Source organism: Macaca mulatta, chromosome 8 (assembly GCF_049350105.2).
Source record: "Macaca mulatta isolate MMU2019108-1 chromosome 8, T2T-MMU8v2.0, whole genome shotgun sequence".
Classification (NCBI taxonomy): Eukaryota; Metazoa; Chordata; class Mammalia; order Primates; family Cercopithecidae; genus Macaca; species Macaca mulatta.
The window spans coordinates 108,988,033-109,013,014 of record NC_133413.1 but is presented as its reverse complement, the minus strand read 5'-3'; the positions used below and the strand labels follow the sequence as shown (position 1 = coordinate 109,013,014).

The 24,982-nt window shown below is 38.2% G+C and overlaps 1 protein-coding gene and 1 pseudogene across 5 annotated transcripts in view; one reads left to right on the top strand and one right to left on the bottom strand.

Annotated features, from left to right (window-relative positions):
• The window catches only part of STK3 (serine/threonine kinase 3), a 330,283-nt gene that overhangs the window by 156,573 nt on the left and 148,728 nt on the right, over positions 1–24,982 (top strand).
• Positions 1,790–2,560, bottom strand: LOC144330652 (ATP synthase peripheral stalk subunit F6, mitochondrial pseudogene; annotated as a pseudogene).

The following is a 24,982-nucleotide window of genomic DNA, read 5'->3' as shown; positions in this document are numbered from 1 at the left end:
CCTCAGTTTTCTCATATATAAAATGGAGAAATACTTCCTCATAGAATTTTGGTAAGGATTAAAAGAAATAATTTTTGTAAAGCTACTTAGTATGTTGCCCCATACATAGTGCTATATAGAGAAAATGTAATAGTAACAACAATAATTACAACATATGATAACATGAATGTATCAAAGTTATCAAAAGTTACAAATTAAAAGTATCAAAAGTATCAAAAATTACATAATTAAAACATTTAACAATAGTGCTGAGATAGCCTAAGCACAGCATGCTTATTGCTTAAAAAGTCCTAGTTAAATGGCCATATACATATACCTGAACTTTGGGGCCTCATTTTACCCTTTTCTGGCTGTAGTATTATAGAAGGGTATGCCTCTTCCTTCTTGTTTTTTTTTTCTCCTACCCATCACTTATTTCCTCTCTGCTATGGAACTTCACAGGCTCACATGCTCCTTGATTTAGGAGACAAACAATTCTCCTTTGGGAGAATGAAAAAACAGTGAAAACAGCTTGGAGATACTGGATTTGAATTATCTCAAAATACTATAGAAAACGCATGCCTGTAGTCCCAGCTACTTGGGAGGCTGAGGTGAGAGGATCACTTGAACCCAGGAAGTGGAGGTTCTAGTGAATTGCTTTATATGTGACTCTGAAAGAAAGGCTCTGAAAGACAGCAGTAGAGAACAGTTCTTTACTGCTGTCTTACCCCTTTCTTTCAGAGCCACATATAAAAAGACTAATGGATACTTACTGCTTCCATTTGCCCACTTGCCTTTCATTTACCCCTGAACAGACTTTGACTGTGTCTTCCCTACCACCCTACTGACATTATGAACACCTTTACTCCTATTTGGCATTGGTAACCATTCTCTGTTCGTTAAATCTCTTACCTTTTTTGATTTCTAGGAGATCACCATTCCCTGGCTTTCCTCCAGCTTTTATCTCTGTCTTGAATTCTAGACTTATTTCTAATAATCTGCTTATATCATTTTCTTTTCTTTACTATTTTGAAATAATTCAAATCCAGTATCTCCAAGTTGTTTTCACTATTTTTTCATCAGACTTGTTTCTCCCTTTATATCTGAACCAACTGTATGTTTGAGGCAACTGGTTGGGTGGTGATGCCATTAACCAAGAGTATCCTCCTTCTGTCCAATCTTCCGCCTTTATTTTTTATTTTATTTTGAGAAAGGGTCTCACTCTGTCACCCAGGCTGGAGTGCAGTGGCGTGATCTCCACTCACTGGAACCTTCGCTTCCTGGGTTCAAAGTGATCCTCCCACCTCAGTCTCCCAGGTAGTTGGGTCTACAGGCATGCACCACCACCCCTGGTTAATTTTTGTATGTATATATATTTTTTCTTTTAGAGACAGAGTTTCACCATGTTGCCCAGGCTGGTCTTAAACTCCTGGACTCAAGTAATCTGCCTGCCTTGGCCTCCCAAAGTGCTGGCATTGCAGGCCACTGTGTCTGGCCCAATCTTCTGCCCTTAATCAGTCACCAGGTCCTGTTGATGTTTCCTTCCCTCCTTGCTGTCCAGCTCCACTGCCACTGAGTTGATTCAAGTTTTCATTATTCACCAGTTCCGATATCTATAACTTTCTCAATATCTCTCAAGTAATATCCCCTTCTTTTCATCCACATCTTTATTTTTCCTTCCAGATTTTTTAATACTCCACATCACCAAATAATTTATTTGGAATCGAGACTAAAAGAACACTTGACAGTTGTGAATGTATGTTTATTCTGAAACTTCTAGCTAGTTGTACTGCTAACCCTTGACAACTTACCAGATTAATTTTACTTTATTTCTTCAGGCCTGGGGTTTTTTGATGACTTTAAATTTGGGATCTTCAAATTTGAAGTTAGGGAATGTATTCATGTCTGCTTTACCATACGTTTGCTTGAGCTTAAAAAGCTTCCTCTCCGGCTCTTGCTGGTACTCTGGATCAGTATCAACAGATCCTCCTGTTGCCTGTCACTTAGATTTGTATTCTCTAACCTTATACATGGAGAGTTTCTGTACAGGATCAAGTTCCTTATTAAACGCCACTGCTGTAACACCAATGTTCCTCTGCAAACGGACTGAGACTGCTGACCGAAAGACAGAGGAGAACCTGAAGAGCCTCTGGAGAATCGTGCCGATTCTGTTACTTGCACTCAGTCCTGAGCTGCCAAAGCCACCACCGCTGCCACCATTCTACCTTCTTCTGGATCAGTACCAACTGATTTAACAATTTGCAGTCTCAGTCTCCTTTCTAAAGTAAACTTCATGATACTGTTAGATTGACCATCTTAAATGAAACACAGCTCATATTACTGTCTTACTTAAGATCCTCCTGTTTAACAGCCAAATTTTTAAGGGTGTCATGTAAGGCCCTGGGCTCTGCATACGTCTTTATTCATGTGACATTTCCTTTCCTTTAGCCATACTATCATTTGTAGGTAGCGTTAGGTTTACCTCTGCCCTCTTCTCAGTGTTACTTTGTGCCTGCATTTTCTCCCATCTTTTTTCTACGCATTCTGTCTTGGGAACTTTTCCTCTGGGCTTCCTTTGCATCCTGTGTACCCCAAGATCATAGAAGTTATCATTTTCTATTATAGTTTATATGACTTCCCTACCACGTTATGAATTTATTGATAGCAGCATGTGCAATTTTTATTTTGTGTCTTCGATATCTAATACTATGCTTTATGACATACTAATTGTTAAATAAATGATTAATACATTTATATACAAATTTAGGGTGCATAATTTTCGTTTGCTTTTTTTTAATAACTGGGAAGGTTGAGGTGGACATATCTATATTGAATAAACCTTGAAGGAAAGAATATTATCTCTCTCTTATCAGTGAACAGCTTGAGTGCTACCATGTGTTCAGCCATGGGTGAGGCATTACATGAATGAAATCAAAATACGAGGGAAGGATTGGTGTTATAAATTGCTTTTTCTTTGACAAAATATTATTTAAAATAATTCATTTTATACTCATAATGCATTTTTTTAGTACAGTTTAGTTTTAGGAAAACAAAACAAATCATTTAGGTTAACATCTAAAATGTTAATTTTGAACTTCACTGACTATAGTATGGCACATGTCCAATAGAATCTGTTAAAAATTTTCCTCTGGGTCAGATCTAAGTTGAGAAGAATGAGGTAACTTTAATGTGAACCTAGATTGTAATGCAGTCTTTCTCTCCAGTGGATTGCCAAATTCACAATTCCGTTTGTATCTGGAATTGGGGAAGCTGAGTTTAATATGGATGTTTGCCAAGTTAGCAAATCTTGGCAAGATAGTCTTATTCTCTGTGCTTAATTATATAGTTTTATTATAAAGTTTTTCACATGTTCATTTGTAGGTATCTGTTATTCTCTTGAGGTGAGTTCATATGGTTGCCAATCTCTCATTTATACTTTATTCTTTTGGTAGTTAATCATTTACTGTCAAGCCTTCCATCTTTCTTAGAAGACTATATTTTTATTTTTACATTTTTATATATTAACACTAGTGAACCAGTTTTGTCTCTTTGCTAGGTTTATGGATTTTTGAGCAGTGCAAGTGTAAATCCCTCAGAAAGGCCAAATTCTTGGTATATTTATTTATTTCATATTTACTGAGTGCCTGCTCAGACACTGTTTTAGGCACTCATACACAGCAGTGAATGAAACAAAGTTCCAGCCTCTTAGGTGCCTATTTGTAATGGGGAGAGACAGTAAATTACACACAAAAAACTGGGCGTGGTGGCCCACGCCTGTAATCCCAGCACTTTGGGAGGCTGAGGCGGATGGATCACCCAAAGTCAGGAGTTCGAGACCAGCCTGACCAACACAGTGAAACCTGTTCTCTATTAAAAATACAAAAATTAGGCGGGTATAGTGGTGCATGCCTGTAGTCCCAGCTACTTTGGAGGCTGAGGCAGGAGAATTGCTTGAACCCAGGAGGCGGAGATTGCAGTGAGCTGAGGTCGTGCCACTGCCCTCTAGCCTGGGAGACAGAGTAAGATTCTGTCTCGGGAAAAAAAAAACACAAAAAAACGAAAACCATAACATATCAGATACTGTTAACTGCTATGAAGAAAAAGCAGGATAAGAGGGATACAGAATGACAGATATGTTTGTGATATTATATGTAGGATGGTCAAGAAAGGCCTGTCTAATAAGGTGACTTATAGTAGAGATGTAAAGGAGGTAAGTAAATGAGCAATGCAGATTTCTGGGGAAAGAATGTTCTAGTCAGAGGAAACTGATGTGTGACTGTGTTTGATGTTTTAGAAACAGTAAGGAGGTTTAAGTGGCTGGAGCTGGATATGATGGTGAAAGAAGTAGGAGATGAGATCAGAGGGATGGCAGGGGAACAGATCACTTAGAGCCTTCTTAAACCACAGCAGGACCTTTAACTTTTACCCTGAGTGAAACAGGAAACCTTTGCAGGGTTTCGAGCAGAGGAATGGTATGGTCTGACTGTGATTTAAAGGGCTCATTCTTCATTGAGAAGGGATTGTAGCAGGACAAGAATGGAAGCCAGGTGAATAGTGAGGAGGTTACTTCTTCAGTAGTCCAGGTAAGAGATGATGGTGGCTTGAACCAGGGTAGTAAAGGTAAAGTTGTTGAGATGTGGCCAGATTCTGGATATTTGTATATTCTGATGATCTAAATGTGGAATGTAAATGAGAGTCAAGGATTATTGGCCTAGGTTTTTGGCTCAGATATCTTGAATGATGAAGATATATGATGTTAAACATATTCATAGTTAATGTGTTTTTATTAAAAAAAGACATATTTACTTTATGTCAGGTTTATCTCTTAAAACATATTCTGCTTTGGCATTTCTCATAACTAGAAAATCTCATCTTCATACTGTTTATTATTATTATTTTTTTTATTTTATTTTTTATTTTTTTTGAGACAATCCCTCTCTGTCACCCAGGCTGGAGTACAGTGGTGCCATGAGGGTTCACTGTAGCCCTGACCTCCCAAGCTCAAGTGATTCTCCCACCTTGGCCTCCCAAGTAGCTGCAACTACAGGCATGTGCCACCACCCCTGCTAATTTTTTAAATTTTTTGTGGAGATTGGGTCTTGTTGTGTTGCCCAGGCTGGTCTCGAACATGTGGGCTCAAGCAGTCCTCTCGCCTTAGCCTCCCAAAGTGCTGGGATTACAGGCATGAGCCACCATGCCCGGCCATGCTGTTTCTTAATACTTCATGTTTTATTCTCTCAATACATGCTGTTTGTTTGGTGCTTGGTTCTGAACTCTTTTTAAAATGTAGTTTATATTATTATTATTCAAACATGGTGAAACTAATAGGTCAGGAGACAACTGCCATTGAAAAGATTGATACAGTTTCTAAGCAGAGAGGGCATGGCACATCAGATAGGGTGGCATATATGCCACGCCACATAGTGCTCATAGGGAAGCACCAGGGTTGGTTAGGAGGCAGAAATATCTAGGGAAATCATCGGGGAGAGCCTTTATCATGATTTTAGTGAGAAGGAACAGGCGAGGCAGGGTAAGGAGAATTGACTGATTTTAATAATCTCGACATATTCACATATAAGAGCAGCCCCCAAGTTGTTTGATACCTGGCCCTGGCGTGATTGTTAGAACAGGGGCCAAAATATAAGAGTTCTTTGAGTCTAATAGTCCCAAAATATAAGAGTTCTTTGAGAGCTGAATATTGGGGATGGATGGGAGGTAGTTTTAGATTGAGTGGTTTGCATGTGAAAAGCACTCAAGGAGGGGTAGTTTGCTGTCTAAGAAGTAGCTAGCCTTGGGAGGGGCAGTCTCTCCTGAATCAGCAGGGTTCCCATCAAGAATATGGAAAACAAAGTAAAAATTGTTTCTGTATGTTATATTTGCTTGGCTTCTGTGTTTTTAATACTACCATCCTAGTTTATGCCCTGCATTGGTCTGGTCAGGAAAATTACAGTAGGACTTCCTTTCCATCTTTAGTTTTTTTCTTTGTTTCCTCCCTAGCATTTATTTTCGTTATCAATAGCCACAAAGGGGAGTCTTGATTGTATGACTTTACCTGGATCCTTCTAGATTAGTAAACTTTTGACCGTGTTCTAAATAGTGCTTTAGGGTTCCCCATATTTGATTTGAAGTTCACTTGATTATATGAACTAATGTTTGTGAGAGGAAGGAAGGTGGGTGTGTGGGGCCTCCAGTTTTTTTCATGCCGCTTTCAATTATTGTGGGTTTAAAAAAGGATTCTGTACTAGGGTTCCATGTATGAGTTTATTTGGAAAATAGATTTCACTGCTCAAAAGTTGGTAAACTCTTGTAAATGACTGTCAAGTTTCCTTATTATAGCATGAATTTTTTTTCTTCTGTGTCTAGGGTGATAGGCCTACCAGCTGAGCCTATCATACTAAAGAGGGTAGTCTAATTTTGTGTATGAAGTACTTGAGTCTTTTCTGAGTCACATAATTTAGCCAAAATCACAAATCTATTATTGGGGGAAAAGAGAAGTGGTATAATCTGTGTCTAAAAATCCATCAAGTTACCCTAAAAAACTATTACTCTACAAATTCCTCACTTGGCCTTTACTCTTGCTGTCCCACTCAGGTTTCCAGCCTTCTCTCAACATCCCCCTGTATAGACAATTTTCCTGCCAAACAAGATGATTTAACGTTTTCCAAACCTGTCACCTTGGTCTACGTTATTCCTTTAACTTCATCACTGTCTTCCAATTATAGGCACATTCCTTTTTTTTGGAGTGGGGAGGGGAGTGGAGACAGGATCTTCCTCTGTTGCCCAGGCTAGAGTGCAGTGGTCTGATCATAGCTCACTGCTGTCTTGAACTCCTGGCCTCAAGCTGTTCTTCTGCCCCAGCCTCCTGAGTAGCTGCGAGCATAGGCACATACCACCAGGACTGGCTAATTATTAAAATTTTGCTTTTGTAGAGATGGAGTTGTGCTATTTTGCCCAAGCTAGTTTCTAACTCTTGGCCTCAAGTGATCCTCCCACCTCTGCCTCCCAAAGTGCTGGGATTACAAGTGTGAGCCACCATGCCTGCCTGTGTATTCCTTTAACTTAGCAAGTATTTGTGAAACACCTGCTTTGTGTTGGGCACTCTGCTGGACTCTTGAATGTAGGGATAAATAAAATTCTTTCTGCTTCAGAGAACCCCCAGGGTAAGGAAAGCCAAATCTAGCATGAGGAATCTACAGAGTCTTTCAAGAGTACTTCACATTGGATGTGTCTAGTAACATTGTATGGCCAGACCAAGTGGTTGACAACAAATGGTAAGAGATGAGCCTGGAAAATTGAAAAGACAGGGAAGAGGCCATGAGCAAAGTATTGTGGATAGCTTGTATAAACTGGAAAAATCAGGGGCAAGTTCTGTCTTACAATTTCCAGAAATTCTAATTCTGTCAGGAGTAGGTATCTTTAGTTTTATGTAGAGTTGTTGCGTTACTGGACTGTGTTTTAAACAGATATAAAACAGATATTGAAGGAGAAACTAGAGACAGGAGAATTAGTTACATGTTTGTTGTAGTATCCTACTGAGCTGTTTGCTTAGTACCTGAATTTTAACAACCACAAGTATTTGTAGTATCAAATTATCTTATATATTTTCTCATTTGCTGTTAAAACAACATAATGTGCTGGCACAATTAGATATCCACATGTACAAAAATGAAATTAGACTCCTACCTCATACGATATAAAAATGTTAATTCAAAATGCACCAAAGACCTAAATTTAACAGCTAAATCTATAACATTTTTTGTAGGAAACATAGATGTAAATCTTAGGCTTTGGTGTGTGTGTGTTAGCTTGTTTTAGCATTGCTATAAAGAAATACCTGAAGCTGGGTAATTTATAAAGAAAAGAGGTTTAATTGGCCCACAGTTCTACAGGTCATACAAGCATGGTGCTAGCATCTGCTTGGCTTTTGTTGAGGCCTCGGGAAGTTTTTACTTCCTGAGGCAGTGGGGGCATGAGTATGTCACATGGTGATAGCAGGAGCAAGAGAAAGGGGAGGAGTCTCAGGCTCTTTTAAATAACCAGACCTTTTTTTTTTTTTTTTTTTTTTTTTTGGTGCAACTCCCTCTGTCACCCAGACTGGAGTGCAGTGGCACGATCTCGGCTCACTGCAACCTCTGCTTCCTGGGTTCAAGCAATTTTCCTGTCTCAGCCTCCCAAGTAGCTGGGATTATAGGCACATGCCACCATGCCTGGCTAATTTTTGTATTTTTGGTAGAGACAGGGTTTCATCATGTTGGCCAGGCTGGTCTTGAACTCCTGACATGATCCACCTGTCTCTGTCTCTCAAAGTGCTGGGATTATAGGCACATGCCACTGTGCCCGGCTAATTTTTGTATTTGTAGTAGAGACGGGGTTTTCCATGTTGGCCAGGCTGGTCTCGAACCCCTGAGTTCAAGTGATCCACTGGACTCAGTCTCCCAAAGTGTTGGGATTACAGGCATGAGCCACTGCGCCCGGCCTATGATGAGTCTTAAGACTTGAGTCCAAGCTACATAGCCTTTAGAGGTGGCATGGAATGTTTTTCCAGGTATGAAGTGGGGACAGAATTTTTTTCTCTCTTCTCAATCTTTTCTCTCTACCTTCTGTACTCTTAAGTTGTTTATTCAACAAACACTATCTTTTGTATACTAAGCATTGCACCTGGAACTGAGGATATGGAAAGCAGTGTGGAGCTAGAATCACTTACCAAAATCCTGAAGTTTCTAGTTTGGGAGGCTGTTTGGTTAGTGATTAAAGAGAGAGTGACTCCAAGGGGAGTAAGACTGGTGAGATCAAGAAAATTTCTTATTTCCCCATGCAGACTTGTGTGTAGTCTTCCTTTGTTCCTAGAGGCTGTTTGAAAGAATACCTTATCCTCATTGTCTCTACTTCATTAAAATACATTTACTTTCTTTTAAACTTCTTTTAAATTGTTTCTTCATATTTGCCAGAGATCACTTACTATCAAATCCAATGGCCTCATCTCAGTCCCCTTCTTACCCCTGACCTCCTAAAGCAGGGCCTTTTTTCTTTGAAGGGCCAGATAGTAAATATTTTAGTCTTTACAAGTCATATGGTCTCTGTTGCAGTCATTCAGCTTTTCCATTATAATGTGAAAGTAGCCATATAGACAGCACATAAATGAATGAGTGTGGCTGTGTTCCCATAAAACTTCATTTGCCAAAACAGGCAGTTGGTTAGATTTGGCATGTGGGCCGCAGTTTTCCTGATCCCTGCTCTGAAACATTTGATTGTATTTCTACCTTTTTTGGGAAGGGAGGGAAGAGAGTGTTTCTTTCCTTCAGTGATCCTTTTCCCCCTTTTCTCATTGAACGGCACCTTTTCCTGTATAGTCACTTTTTCATGTGATTCTGTCTACAGCTATTTTCTTGCTTTATACTCAGGCTTCTGTTAAGTCTTCTAGGCTGCAGATTCTTTCCCCACTTCTAACAGGAAATAACTAAGGTGGAGAGTTCACTCCTGCTGCTGCCTTTATGGCTGCTTCCTTTCCCCCCACCTCCTTTTATCAGGGGAGCATCTGGGGGGCAGGGTGAGGGGCAGCCTGTGTGATAAAGGGAAGAGAAAAGAGAGCCATTACCATGACCTGGTAGATGGTTCTGAACCACTGTGTTCAGGGTTATAGTAGGGTAGATTGCTTCCTCATATTTGCCCTCGTAAGTCCCCCACTTCAGCATCCTGTGCAGGCCTGTATGCCTAAAAACTACCCTTAAGTGTAACATTCTGAGCTGCTGTGGATGTTTTTTCTGTGGTGGTTGTCTGTTGTCAGTTACGACAAACACTTCTTTTTCTTCCTCACAACTGTAAAATAGGGAAGAAAGAAAATCTCATTGTCCCAAATTATCCCTTTTCCATTCTTCCTGAAATTTTGCCAAATAGATTCATTTCAGTTTTTAAGCCAAACACACGGGAGGTTTAAGCATAGATGAGAGAGTTACTGTTCATCCTGGCATCATTATGGAAAGACTTAATCAGTTTGCCTTTTCTCTTGTTAAACTGAGATAGACTCAACAATGGAAGTTGTAGTAGGTGGGAGGGAGGGAAGAAAGGTCAGAGAGAAACATGGCACTTTGGGCTTTTTCTGGGAGCAGAGTCAGCAATGAGAGCTGGGGTTTTTGGGCTTGTAGAGGTGGGACTGGGAGAGACAAAGGGAAGTGGGAGGATGCACAAGACAAATGTCAGTTTTGAAAATGTGCCTACTTTCCAGATCTTTGCTCTTCTTTGCTGCCTTTCTTGATCTTTACTATAATGATGAGTGTGTGTGTGTGTGTGTGTGTGTGTGTGTGTGTGTGTGTGTGTGTTGTGGGAGAGAGGGTACAGAGGAAGTGCGATAAAGGAGAAACCAGAGGTAATTTGTCAGTAATCCTCGAATAGCAGTAAGGCTCACAATTTAAGCGCCTTCTTTCAAGATACACTGCTAGCTAATGACAAGGCCACGACCATTTAGCTGGCTTTCTTTTTTTATGTTTCTCTGTGGTGTTACGTATAAGAAGTAACTGCTAATTCACACTCAGCAGTCTTCTCTGGAGGTTTTTGTTTTAATTACCGATCTTTCGATCTTTCTCATTTTCTTGGGTTTAAAATTCAACTGGACTTCATCCTCAGGCCATTTAACTTACTTTTCCTCCTGTTTTCCAGCTTGTCAGTATCCTCAGGCATTCACTTTACTCCCCTCTCTGGCCAAAACACTGCTCTGTCACTTGAACCACTTTCTTTTTTTCTTCTTTTTTGAGACAGAATTCCGCTCTTGTTGCCCAGGCTTGAGTGCAGTGGCGCGATCTCAACTCACTGCAACCTCCACCTCCCAGGTTCAAGCTATTCTCCTGCCTTAGCTTCCCAAGTAGCGGGGATTACAGGTGTCTGCCACCATGCTAATTTTTTGTATTTTTAATAGAGGTGGGGTTTTACCATGTTGCCCAGGCTGGTTTCGAACTCCTGACCTCAAGTGATCTACCTGCCTTGGTCTCCCAAAGTGCTGGGATTACAGGCGTGAGCCACCGCGCCCGGCTGAACCACTTGCTTTTAACTCCTGTTTTTCCTTCTCATTTTTGCTATATCTTCCTAACAATGTACCAATACTAAACTAATTCCATAGTAATAATTATAGTAACTATTATTTATTGTCTACTCTCTGACCAACTCTATGATAAAGTTTTACATAACTCTAGAACAACTCTAAAAGGAGTAGATATTATTGGCACACTCTATGTAACTATCATTATTATAACTCTAGATAACAACCCAAGACACAGCTACACTGACAGAGGTAGGTTATCACTCAAACTTAAAAAACCTCAAAGGTTTTACCTTTCCCATTTTGCTGTGTTCCTTCTAACCAGGCTGCTTAACTGCGATTATGTAACTGTGAAGACTGATGCCTCCAAAAGATTGATCTCTAATCTGAAATGGACAGTTGGCAATCCTTTCGTATGTTCCCCTACACCTAACACCTCATTCTCTTCTGGGTCTATTGTACAATTTCTTTACCCCATCTCTCCTTGGTCTTGGCAGACTTGCTTTCTGGTCCAAAGAAAAACTGGAGACTATTAGCAGTTCACTGTTTCTGTTCCCCCATTTAACTTAATGTATTAGTCTGTTCCTGCTGCTATAACAAAATGCTAAAGACTGGGTGATTTAAACAGCAGAAGTTTATTTTCTTACAGTTCTGGAGTCTGGACTTCCAAGATCAAGGTGTTGGCAGGTCTGGTTTCTTCTGAGGTCTCCCTGTGGCTTGCAGATGGCTGCCTTCTGTGTGTTCTCACATGGCCTTTGGGTTTTTGTTTTTGTTTTTGTTTGAGGCAGGGTCTTGCTCTGTCTCCCAGGCTAGAATGTCATGGCACAATCACAGCTCACTGCAGCCGCAACTTCCTGAACTCAAATGATCCTCCCACCTCAGCCTCCTAAGTAGCTGGGACTACAGGTGCGCACCACCATGCCTGGCTAATTTTTGTATATTTTGTAGAGACAGGCTGTTGCTATGTTGCCCAGGCTGGTCTCGAACTCCTGGGCTCCAGTGATCTGCCTGCCTTGGCCTCCCAAAGTGCTGGGATTACAGGCGTAAGCTATCATGCCCAGCCCTGGCTTTTGGTTTTGAATGTACACATTCCTAATGTCTCTTCTTCTTACAAGGACACAAGTCATATTGGATTAGAGCCCCACCTTTATGACCTCATTTAACCTTAATACCTCTTTAAAGGCCTAATCTGCAAATACAGTAACATGGGGCATTAGGGCTTTGACGTAAAATTTGGTAGTGGTAGTGGGTTGGGGGGACAGGACACAATTCAGTCCATAACAGTCAATATCTATACTTTTCCTTCCTTCCCTTGTCTCTTTTTCCCCCCTTTCTTTTCCTTCCTTTCTTCCTTCCCTTTATTTTTTCATCCCTTGTTTCTTTCTCTCCTCCTTCACATTTCATTCTTCTCTCCCTACAATATGCCCCATGTGGAGGAAGAGGGTTCCTTCTCTGCTCAAGTTCAGTGTCTTAACCCCTATTCTGTATCCCATTCTTTCTTTTTCTTGTATTTTGGAGCATTACTTCATCATTTGTTCACTCTCCCATTTATTTTCTTCAGTTTCTTCTACATGGGTTTTCTTTTATCGGTAAGTAAATATACTGCTTCTCAATCATTATTACTACTACCATTGTGTTCTATTATGCATATTAATACCAAGTAATTTGTTATTATAAGATGTAACAATCTAAATGCTATACAAGTAATCCTTCTAATTTTAAAAAGGGAACTAGTACAGGTTTTTGCAATTTCAGAGCAGTTTCTATTTCTTAGTTTGATAGAATATTTCTACCTTAATATTAAGCTAAAAATATGCGAAAACTTGTAATAAAAGTTTAACACATTAGGATAGGCAAACACATAATTTCCATCTTCTTCTGAGATATAGAAATGTGTTGATTACTTTAAATATAGCAATTGTAGGGAATTCTCTGCCAAGTTACAGAAATCTATATATTAATATACTTCTTCTTGAAGTAGGTCCTCGATAATTTTGATTTTTTACAGACCGTTGAGTTTACCATGATGAATTGTCATTGCAATACTTATTTGCACTTACTATACCAAACTTCAGTTGTGCTATATCATTAAAGTTTGTTTCTTTTAGATTGCTTTGGGAAGCTGTATATTATATGTAGCTGTAGGAAATTTACATACAGTGAATGAATGGCAATATAATACACATCCTTATGTTTATTTATAAGCCATAACTAATCCTATTTAGTATTTGGTTTATTGTATTCAGTGACTAATAGAATCAGGGAAGGTAAACCGAAAAAAATCCAATTTTTTTTTTGGAGATGGAGTCTCGTACTGTCACCCAGGCTGGAGTGCAGTGGTGCAATCAATCTTAGCTCACTGCAACATCTGCCTCCCAGGTTCAAGTGATTCTTCTGCCTCATGAATAGCTGGGAACACAGGCATGCACCACCACACCCAGCTAATTTTTTTTTTTTTTTTAAGTAGAGACAGGATTTTACCATGTTGGCCAGGCTGGTCTTGAACTCCAGACCTCAAGTGATCCACCCGCCTCAGCCTCCCAAAGTACTGGGATTACAGGCATGAGCCACCATGCCCAGTATTTGATTTTTTTTGTTGTTGTTGTATGTAGAATTTTTCATTTGACAGTCTTTTTTTCTCAGCCACAGATATATTTTACTTGCAACAAGAAGATTTTTCTCATATGTCCACAATCTGTATCATCTGGCCATATGGAGCTTCTTATGTAAGCAATTACCACTGATTCTGGGACTAGCTATATAGATATGTTGCTTTATTCAGGGTCATAATGTTAAAAAAAAACAACACTCTGAGCTTCCACCTTAAGAACATACAGACAGCTGGGTTGTTGCGTGGGGAGAGTACCATTCAACTGAATCAGTGTAATACACCATATTACCAGACTAAAGAAGAAAAGTCACATAATGTAGAAAAAAAAATTTGATGCAATTCAGAACCCATTTATGGTATTGAATGATCTCAGAATAATAGGAATAAAGATAACTTCTTCAATTTGGTGAAGAATACCTATAAAAACCTTTCAGCTAACATCATAATTAATGGTAAAAGACTGAATGTTTTCCCCAAATATTGGGAACAAGAATGATGTTCACTCTCACCACTCTATTCAGCACTATACTGGGAGTTCTTGCCAGCTCAAAAAGGCAAGAAGTGGACGGAAAAGGCATACAGATTGGAAAGGTAGAAATGAAACCATCTCCTTTTGCAGATGATATGATTTTCTATGTAGAAAATACCAATAAATAAACTCATAGAATTAATGAGTGAGTGCAACAAGGTTTCAAGATGCAAGATAAATATGTAAAAATCAGTTGTTTTTCTATATACATTAACAATGAATACATGGACATTAAAGTTAAAAATGCAATACCATTTACAATTGCTTAAAAAACAAAAATATATTTAGAAACTTTACTATTCTTTTTGTCTTTTTTGTTGTCATTTTGGAATAGGTTTGTCAATTTCTTGTGTGTGTGTGTTTTTTAAAATAGCTGTTTGTTACATTAATATTTTTAACTGTTTTCCTATTTTAAATTTTATTGATTTCTACTCTTTATTATATTCTTTCTTCCTGTCTTGCATTTATTTTTGTTTTTCTTTGTCTAGGCTCTTCAGGCAGCAGCATTTGTCCTACAAATTTTAATAGGATTTGTTGTATTTTCATTTTTATTCGGTTTAGTGAATTTTTTAAAATTTCCCTTGAGACATCTTTGACCCATAGATTATTTGAAAGCATGTTCTTTAGTTTTCAAGTGCTTGATTTTCCTATTATCTTTGTTATTGATTTCTAGTGTGATTCCATTGCGCTTGGAGACTCTACTGTGTTCAGTTCTTTAAAATTTGTTGATGTATGTTTTATGCCTTGGTATATGTTCTTTCTTGGTATATGGTCCATGATTACTTGAAAGTAATAAGTACTCTGCCGTTGTTGAGGTGGGGTATTCTATAAATTTTGTTGATGATGATGTTGATTTCTTCTGTATCCTTGCTGATTTTCTGTCTAGTTGTTATATCTCTTGTTGTTAGAGGATATTGACGTTTATAATCGTAATGGTGAATTTATCTATTTCTCCTTTCAAGTTTTAGTTTTTGCTTCATATATTTTACAGCTTGTTGGTTGGTGCATACACATTAGTGATTGTTATGTTTTCTTGGTGAATTATGTCTCATCACTACATAATGTCCCTCTCTGTCTCTCGTAATTTTCTTTGCTGAAGTCTCCTTTATCTCTTATTAATATAGACACATTTGCTTTCCTTTGATTATTGTTTGCATATTTGTTCCATCATTTTTCTTTCAACATGCCTATATTTTTATATTCTAAGTTTCTTATATACTACATATAATTGAGTTACATTTTAAAATCGACTTTTTCAGTTTTTGCCTTTTAATTGGCATATTTAGGTGATTTACATTTAATGTGATTATTAATATGTTATGGCTAAAGTTTTGCATTTTTAAAATTTCTGTTTGGTTTTTTTTTTGACTTCCTGTGGGTTACTTGAACATTTTTTAGAGTTTTGATTTATCTATAGTATTTATGAGGATATTTCTATGCAAAACTTTTTGGTGGTTTATTTGAGTATTATACTATATGTACATATATTATCACAAGGTACTGGTAAAGCTGAGGCTTTCTATTTTTACATTCGTTTCAATTATTTTCATGATTGTTCATTGAAGCATTTTTTTAAAGACTTTTAAAATATTTGTCAGATACTTCTGACATCTCTTTTTTTTTGGTGTTGACTTTTATCTTTTTTGTGGTTTTTTTTGTCAGTTTGTGATTTTTTTGACTCTTGGTCTGATGAGTAATTTTTGGTTGAAAACAGGACCTGTTTCCCCGTTATGTTCTGAGACTCTGGATCTTATTTAAACCTTCTGTTTTAGGTGGATGTTTATGACATTACTTTAGGAGGGGAAGGGAGCTCATCACTGCCAGGTAGAGTTTGTTGAAGTCCAGATTCCCCTTTCAGTCTCTGTTGCCCCATTCAAGTAGCCGGAGTGGCTCCTCATTATTACTGAGTCAGAGTGGGGATTCTAACTCTCCATTTGTAGTCTCTGTTGTATTGGTCTTACCTAATTTCCACTTGTTAGTGAAAGTCTTAATTTAACTTTTTTCTAGTCCTCCTCAGTGGGTAGTGGGAGGGTCACTTCATTGCTGCCAGTTTGGAGAGGAAGTACAGGTTCTACTTGGTATCTACTGACACTGCTAGGGGGAGCTGTCCTTTTACTTTCCAGAGGGGTGAAATTCTTGGCTCCCTACTTGGTCTTTTCTCACCACGTCAGGAGTATTGTGGGGCCGTGTTACAGTCTCATGAGGCTAGAACTTTAGACTGTCCACTGAGCCTTTCTGACATGGTTAGAGTGGGACTACAGTTTTTCCTGTGGTGTTTGGCTGACAAAGAGTGAAATTTGCCTAATTTTCTTTTTTCCATGGTGTTCTTCTCTTCATCTTTTGGGCAGGGTTTTGTTGAAGCTTTTTTGTTTGTACCTGTTAGCTTTTTCTGGTTGTTGGCTTCTCTGGCCCCAAGTCTGGAATATGTAAGGGAAAAAGAAGATCCAGGGAAGTCATCAGTTATGTTCCTTGGGTTCCAGGATCCCTAGCTGTTCTGCCTTCTCTCCATCTTTCGTGTGTGTGTGTGTGTGTGTGTGTGTGTGTGTGTAAGAATCTATATATATATGGATTGATATATGTAAATAGAATTGATATATACATGTATATATAGAATTCATATGTATATATATATTTAGAAACAGTGGTCTTGAACTGGTCTTTCCTGGTTTCAAGCAGTCCTCCCCACTTGGCTTCCCAAGAGGCTGGGATTATAGACATGAGCCACTGTGCCCAATCCAGATCTTCATATGCTTGTTTATTCATAGTGTCCATGGTTTTTGGTTGTACTTAATGAGAGAAATAGGAAAATGTACATCTACTCTATCTTCCTAGAAGCAGAAGTTACACATAGTTTTTAAACAGCAATGACTTTCTAATTTATGGAATTTTAGATGAAATATAAAATATAGTGACATACATACACATATATAAATATATAAATGTCTATTATATGTATATTTATATATATTTTATATACTACATATGTATTTGTTATTTAGCAAGGGGAACAGTTTGATTGTTGTTGCCTGGAGTTGGCCCCTGAATTAGTTTTCATAGTTTCTCCCATTCTGTTTATGAACTCTGTCTCTAAAAATGGTAAATTTTTATTCCCCGAACTTGTGCTAAATGTAGTGGGAGTTTGGATCCATACTGTTTGATTCATGCAGTGATTTTGGACCCTTGATACACCTTAGACGCCTATAGGAATTTTTTTTAAAAAACAACCAACCTAGGCCTAGACAACACCAGATTCTTTGGGCTGGGTTCAGGGAATAAGCAATTTTAGAATGCTTCCCAGGTGATTCTAATATGTAGCCAGTGTTAAGAACCAATGGCATAGAGTTTGGAATTAGGTAGTTGCTTGTGAATCATAAGGTTTTCTTAAAGAAATTTGGAGTTAGAAACTAATACATGGATATTTTTCATCATTTTAATTAACTTATGGTAGTATCTAAGGGTTTGTTTGTCTGGCAATCATATTTGGCCAAGGCTGTAGATTAAGCCTTCTTTTCCTGAGGCAAGAAAATGAGGGGCTTTGTTAACAGATATCTTTTCTTTCTAAAACTTACTATTTACTATTAAATTTCACACCAGATTTCTGAGATCAGTTGTTTTTTTTCTGATTGTAGACTTTGATATGTATATATGTCTGTGTGTCTTGAATTACAAACTTCATATTTTCAGTTGTTTCTTTTTTGTTCTTCATATATTTTTTGTTAATTTTGATTTTCTTATTTCTAATTTACATTGACTTCATTATAGATTTTTGTGAAATTGATTTGTGCTGGACATTATACTGTTTTGGGACCAGAGCCTGATTTATTGCATCATATTCTTGCTATCTTAGGACTAGTATATTGTTTTATCATAATTCAATCATAGGAGCTCTGTGCTGACCTCTGCTTGTTTAGCTTTAACCCAGTTCTTTGTATCAGTTTGAGTTCATAGGCGTTTGTGTAAACATCTGCTTAAGTTTTGTAGTCTCTATTAGATATGACTGGATTTTGAGTGATGTGTTCTTCATAATGAGCATTTTTATAGTTTGCTATGTTTTGATTACTTGATTAACTTTCACAGATTCTATAACAACTTAGTCTTTGCACTTTGGTTGTAAAGTGTGACATAATATTTTAACTGGAATCAGGATGATTTTATGCTAAATGATAATTTTGAGGATAGTATGTCAATTATAGGCATTAGGCCTGGGTAACTGGAGCCTTTGCCCAAAGATTATGCCCTGCGTGGGCCATGCTACATCCCTGTGCTAGAGCCCATGGTTTTCCCTCCTAGATCATGCTCTGCATACCCAGGGTCCCAGAATTCCCCATTTAAATGGTCTTGAGCCTATGCAGGCATCTTCCCTGCTTTTCCTCATTAGGACAGACTACACCAGGCTAGTGGTAGACAAGATACAGCTATTGCAAGGGTGGCATATGGTGGTGGGGGCATTGGGATAGATCTAAGACGTGTGTGCTGCACTGTTTCAGGAGTCAGAGGTGGGAATAGAATAGAAAGAAAATCAATTGATGCTATTGATTTACTTCGTATTGAATTGAATTGCACTTTGGTAAAATGCACTTGGTAAAATGAAGCTAGGCAGTATTACATATAATATTCTGATCTTTTAATAGTACTTCATGGTCTTGAACTTCTTGTCCTTGGAATCTTTTACCAGATGATACAAAAGCTGCTAATGACTAGTATTAATTTACTTCCCTAATCTTATGGTCAAATTATACTAAGTTACATTTTATGAATCATTTGTTCATTATTTCCTTTTTTCCCATTTTGTAATCATATGTTCTTTTTTCTGTTTTGAAGCATTTTGGTACCTTCCAGATAGTTCCTTTGGATGGGGTATTGGGTCTTCTTTCTGGCTTTTAAAGCTCTGATTCATTTTCTGTTTTATTCCTAAGATAAGTTACTATGAAAGTTTTCTTCCAGATTCTTAATTTTATCATGCTTCTGAAATTGTTTTGATAGTGCATGCAGTTAGTTTATCTGATATATGTCAATTATTTCTTTCTTTTTTTTTTTTTTTTTGAGACAGAGTCTTACTTTGTCGCCCAGGCTGGAGTGCAGTGGCACGATCTCTGATCTCAGCTCACTGCAAGCTCCGCCTCCCAGGTTCATGCCATTCTCCTGCCTCAGCCTCCCAAGTAGCTGGGACTACAGGCGCCCGCCACCACGCCCGGCTAATTTTTTGTATTTTTAGTAGAGACAGGGTTTCACCGTGTTAGCCAGGATGGTCTCAATCTCCTGACCTCGTGATCCTCCTGCCTTGGCCTCCCAAAGTGCTGGGATTACAGGCAGAGCCACTGCGCCCAGTCAATTATTTCTAACATTTTGTCTTCCCTTAAGTTTTCTGATACATGCAAGGCAATTAGTTCATCAGCTTTATTTTTCAATCTGTTTTATTGATGTTTTTGTACTGTCTTCTTATTTTTCCTGAATTTCTTGTAGTTGTTCTAGTATTTTTTCCACAGTCTTACCTTTTATTTTGTTCTTTTTATAATATGTAAATGTTTATGATCCATTATTTATTGTTATAGCTAATGCGGTGTCAAGTATATATTGTGCCATATTTCAGATGAGATACTTTATTTAAAGAGCTGAGATAAAAATTTCATGGCTTAAGTGGCATCCAAACCATACTCTTTTTTTGGGGGGGGGTAGTTATTATGCTGTTAAAATGCCTAGACTTATTCTAAAATTAAACATTAAGAGGCCTTATCTCCAAACTTATTTAACATTTAAAATATTATTTTATTCACTATTCTTAGTAAAGTTTCACTCTTATTCCATTATTCTGAAATATATAACTTAATATGCTTTGTTATTGGCAGAGCCCTCTTTGTCAGGGCAGAAATTTAGGTAATCAGTGATGTAGTATGAACATAATGCTTGCAGAAGGGTTGTGGTTGTGTATTTTCTAAGGAAGATCAGTTGGCTACCCAGATAAGATCACAGAGAGCAGAATTTATTATTCAAGACTGATCTGCCAATGTAATAAATACGGAACTGTCTTATAGGATGGATTTAACCAAGTTCACTGGTATACAAATCAAAATTCCAATTTATTACTTTAAAAATATTTAACCCTCAAGTAATCAGATGTTCATCACCATATTCTCTTCTGAAGTCAGTTTTACATGGGAATCCAAATTTTGACCAGAAGGCTGTCAGGTGAAAATGGTTACTAGCATAAGGTGATTAGTTGTATGATCTTATTGACTGCTGCATCAAGCTATGCACATCTGTCTCTACCACTTGAATTTATGTATTGCAAGGACCAGGTATGTTTTTTAGTGGTCCAGCGCATCCTCTTCTTGGACAGGATGGAGACACATTACCAATTTCATTTCTCTGGATGTTCTTTTGATGTCTTGTGAACCATGTCTCTTTATTATTTTTTCAGGCATGTTAAAATACAGTTACTTAGAAAAAATAAACTATATACCAAATTTTATCTCTGTTAAAATTTCAAATATGTAAAAAAGCAAACAAATTAGAAGGATATAATATAAAGTAAAACAAGTTTGTGGTACCGTTGCTGGTGAACGTGCATCAAACAGGAGAAAATATTCCTGTTAGTTTTCCTAGTTTGCATTCACTATAGAATAGTGGTTTTCAGGCTTTTTGGCCTGAGCAGTCCTTTTCACTTTAAATAATTGAGGATCCAAGAGCTTTTGTTAATATGAATCTTACCAGTATTACTGCATTGAGAATTAAAACTGAGAAAATTAAAAATATGTATTCATTAATTCATTTAAAAATAATTCTGTTACCTAAGTTAACGTAATATATTTTTATGAAAAATCACTATTTTCATAAAAATAATGAGCAGATGGCTTAATAGAAGATAGTTGAATTTTTTTTCATTTGTGAGTGTTGTAACACATTATTTCAATGGAAATGTATTTAAAAATCTGGCCTAACACGTATGTGATATGTGATTAAGGTAGAGCAATATTCTAAATCATTTTTTTCTGGTATTTATGATATTCTTCCTTTGATTCTACACCAAAATTCAACAGTGATAATTTTCTAAAGATTAATTCCAGTATTAGAATCTGAAACCATAGTAGTGAGTTTTTCTATTTTGTTACATTAAAATCTGTTTCTCTATCTTGTACTTGGAATGGATTTTTATTCATATGTGAATGGGTAATGTCATGTATTTGTCATTTGGAAAAATCAGAAAAGTTTCTAAATACTAGGAAACTGTTAAGTTCATGGTGGCAGATAGAAGCTTTTGAAAGTTTGGCTTTTCAATTGAAAGCTTAAATTTTGTAATTGTTATCAAAAACCATCTGTGTTTCCATGATGTTACAGGCTCAGTTGGTTCATTTTTGAGAAAATGTCTGCCAAGTATCCAAATCTGAATAATCAAAGTTTATCTCTCAGTTTTTCTTTCAAATGAAAAAGATGATTCATGAAAAAAGCTGTAGTTCAGCTTGCAATTTAATCACAGATAATTTTCCTTGAGACAACCATTGTACTTCATTATGTAGCAGGTATAGTTTATGCATATTTCTCATTTCACTACAAGATGCTAAAAAGATTTGCTAAGAAGAGTATTTTTTTAAATCAAGGATTTTCTGAATCAAAAGTGTCTTTTTTGTGAATTCGCAAATTCAAAAAAATTGTGTATGCATGACAATGAAGAATACAATGATTACAGTTTTGTTTCACTGTCTTCATTGGTGCTAGGGAGCCAGCAATTTTATCTGTCATTGCTTTTGTACCTGTAGTGCAGATGTCAATTGAAAGAAAAAGGAAAAGAATGTCTTAGTGTTTTTATGAAAAAATATTTGACTTGGTAGATCCCTGAAAGGGCCCTGTGAAGGAGTTCATGAACTACACCTCGAGAACCACAACTGTAAAGAAAAGCTGTTAGAGAAACAGTATTTTTCACCTTTGTCTAAAAAGTACTTCTTATATTGCTTGGTTATCAATTTCACTATTTTGCTATACTTGACAAACAGTGAAAATACATTTGAATACCACCTGAATTACAGTATTCTATTTCAACACAAATTGAGTGTACTGTGGTTCTGTTCTGCTGCTAACCATCCAGAGTCAGCTCAGACCCCACAAGTTCAAGGGCGTGATCCCCAACATGACCACTCTTCAGATACCAGCTACACCTAATTGGTCCCTAGGTTACCCATACTTCTGACTAAATGGTTATACATTCAGCAGTTCCTTTGATCCCCTCAGGTTTGATAACTTGCTAGAATGACTGGCAGAACTCAGGAAAGAACTATACTTAGAATAACAGGTTTATTATAAAGGATGCTAATTAGGAGGACCAGTCAAATGAAGGGACCCATATGATAATGTCTGAGGGAACACAGAGCCTCTGTGACTTCCTCTTGTACAATCAGGACATGTGAATGTGTTTGCCAACCAGGAGGCTCCGCTAAGCCTGGATGTACAGAGTTTTTTACTGGGTTTTCATTAAGTAGTAATGATTGGTTAAATCTTTGGCCATTTGTTTGAGCTCAGTCTTCCATATCCACTCACCAGAGGTCAGGCAGCTAAATATCCTAACCTGCTGATTACATGCTTATTCTTTCTGCTGACCATCCTGTATCCTGAAGCTATCTAGGGGCGTGACATGAGTCAACTCCTTAGCATAACAAAGACATATCTATCTCTGGAAATTCCATGGGCTTTTGCAGCCTCTTGGAAAAGAACTTCAAAAGTGTTCAGAACACTGCAAAAGAGAAATGTTGTGTTGGACTTCTAAGGAGGCTGGGTAAAGAGACCTGATTAATACTCTGTATTGCCAATCCCTTACCCTTTTTTTTGAGGTCTGGAGTCAGTGTGTGGTAATGTTGAACCACCCATCTTAAACCATGAGGTAAACTGGAAGGTGGACGCCACATACTGATGGCACTACAGCACTTGATAGTTATGGATGGTAACTAGCCTGATACTGCCCATATATGGAGATAACAGCTTCTTCAAGCAATTCTCTTGCCTTAGCTTCCCAAGTAGCTGGGATTACGGGCACCCACCACCACACCTGGCTTATTTTTGTATTTTTAGCAGAGACGGGTTTTTGCCTTGTTGGCCAGGCTGGTCTCAAACTCCCGACCTCAGGTGATCCGCCTGCCTCGGCCTCCCGAAGTGCTGGGATTACAGGCATGAGCCACCACACCCGGCCACAAACACATCTTTCATGGCCAGAGCAGGAGGAAGAGAGAAAGGGGGAAGGTGCTACACACTTTTAAAATAACCACATCTTATGAGAACTCACTGTCATGAGAACAGCACCAAGGGGATGATACTAAACCATTCATGAGAACTCCACCCCCGTGATCCAGTCACCTCCATTAGGCCCCACCTCTAACACTGGGGATTACAATTTGACAGGATATTTAAGTGGGGTCACAGAGTCAAGCCATATTTTACTTCTAACCTAAAGAGCTGTAAGATAATAAGCTTCTGTAAACTGCTACGTTTGTAATAACTTACTACAGCAGAAATAGAAAACTAGTATAGATGGATAGTTGGGGGCAGGGGGAAGAGAGAGGGGCAGGAAGTAAGAGAGGAAGAAGTTGTTATCACCACAAATGGGCAGGCAGACATTACAGTGAACCAAGATCATGCCACTGCACTCCAGCCTGGGTGGCAAGAGCGAAACTCTGCCTCAGAAAAAAAGATGTGCTTGCTTCCCCTTCACCTTCCACCACAATTGTAAGTTTCCTGAGGTCTCCCTGGAACAGAAGCTGCTATGCTTCCTATACAGCCTGCAGAACCATGAGCTTCCTATACAGCCTGCAGAACCTATACAGCCTGCAGAACCACTTCTTTTCTTTATAAATTACCCAGTCTCAGATATTTCTTTATAGCAGTGTGAGAATAGACCAGTACAGAAAATCAGTGCCATGGAGTGGGGCATTGTTGTAAAGATACCTGAAAATGTGGAAGCAGCTTTGAAAGTGGGTAACAGGCAGAGGCTGGAAGAGTATGGAGGGCTCATAAGAAGACAGGAAAATGAGGGAAAGTTTGGAACTTCCTAGAGATTTGTTAAATTGTGACCAAAATGTTGATAGTGTTATGGACAATGAAATCCATGCTAATGAGGTCTCAGATAGAGATGAGGAACTTACTGGAAACTGGAGCAAATGTCACTTTTGTTATGCATTAGCAAAGAACCTAGTGGCATTGTACCGCTGCCCTGGGGATCTGCAGATCTTTGAACTTGAGACTGATGATTTAGGGTATCTGGCAGAAGAAATTTCAAAGCAGTAAAGTGTTCAGGAGGTGACCTGGCTGCTTCTAACAACCTATGCCCCTATGCATGAGCAAAGAAATGTTGTAAAACTCGAACTTGTATTTAAAGGGGAAGCAGAATATAAAAGTTTGAAAAATTTGCAGCCCAGCTATGTGGTAGAAGAGAAAAATTTTCAGGGGAGCAATTCAAGCCAGCTGCAGACATTTTCATAGCTAAAAGGAAAGCAACAGTTGAGACTTGGGAACCCCAGCCTAGATTTTAGAGGAGGTATGGGAAAGCCTGAATGTCCAGGCAGAAGTCTGCTGTAGGGCTGGAGCTTTCATGGAAAACCTCTACTAGGGCAATGCAGAGGGGAAATACGGGGTTAGAATCTTCACTGGAGTACTGCCTGGTGGAGCTATGAGAAGAGGGCCACAATCCTCCAGATCCCTCCAGATAGAGCTACCAGTAGCTTGCACCATGCACCTGGAAAACCCATAGGCACCCAGTGCCAGCCCATGAGAGCAACCTCAGGGACTCAACCCTGCAGGGCCATTGGGACGGAGTTGCTGAAGGCTTTGGAGCCCATGCCTTTTATCAGTGTGC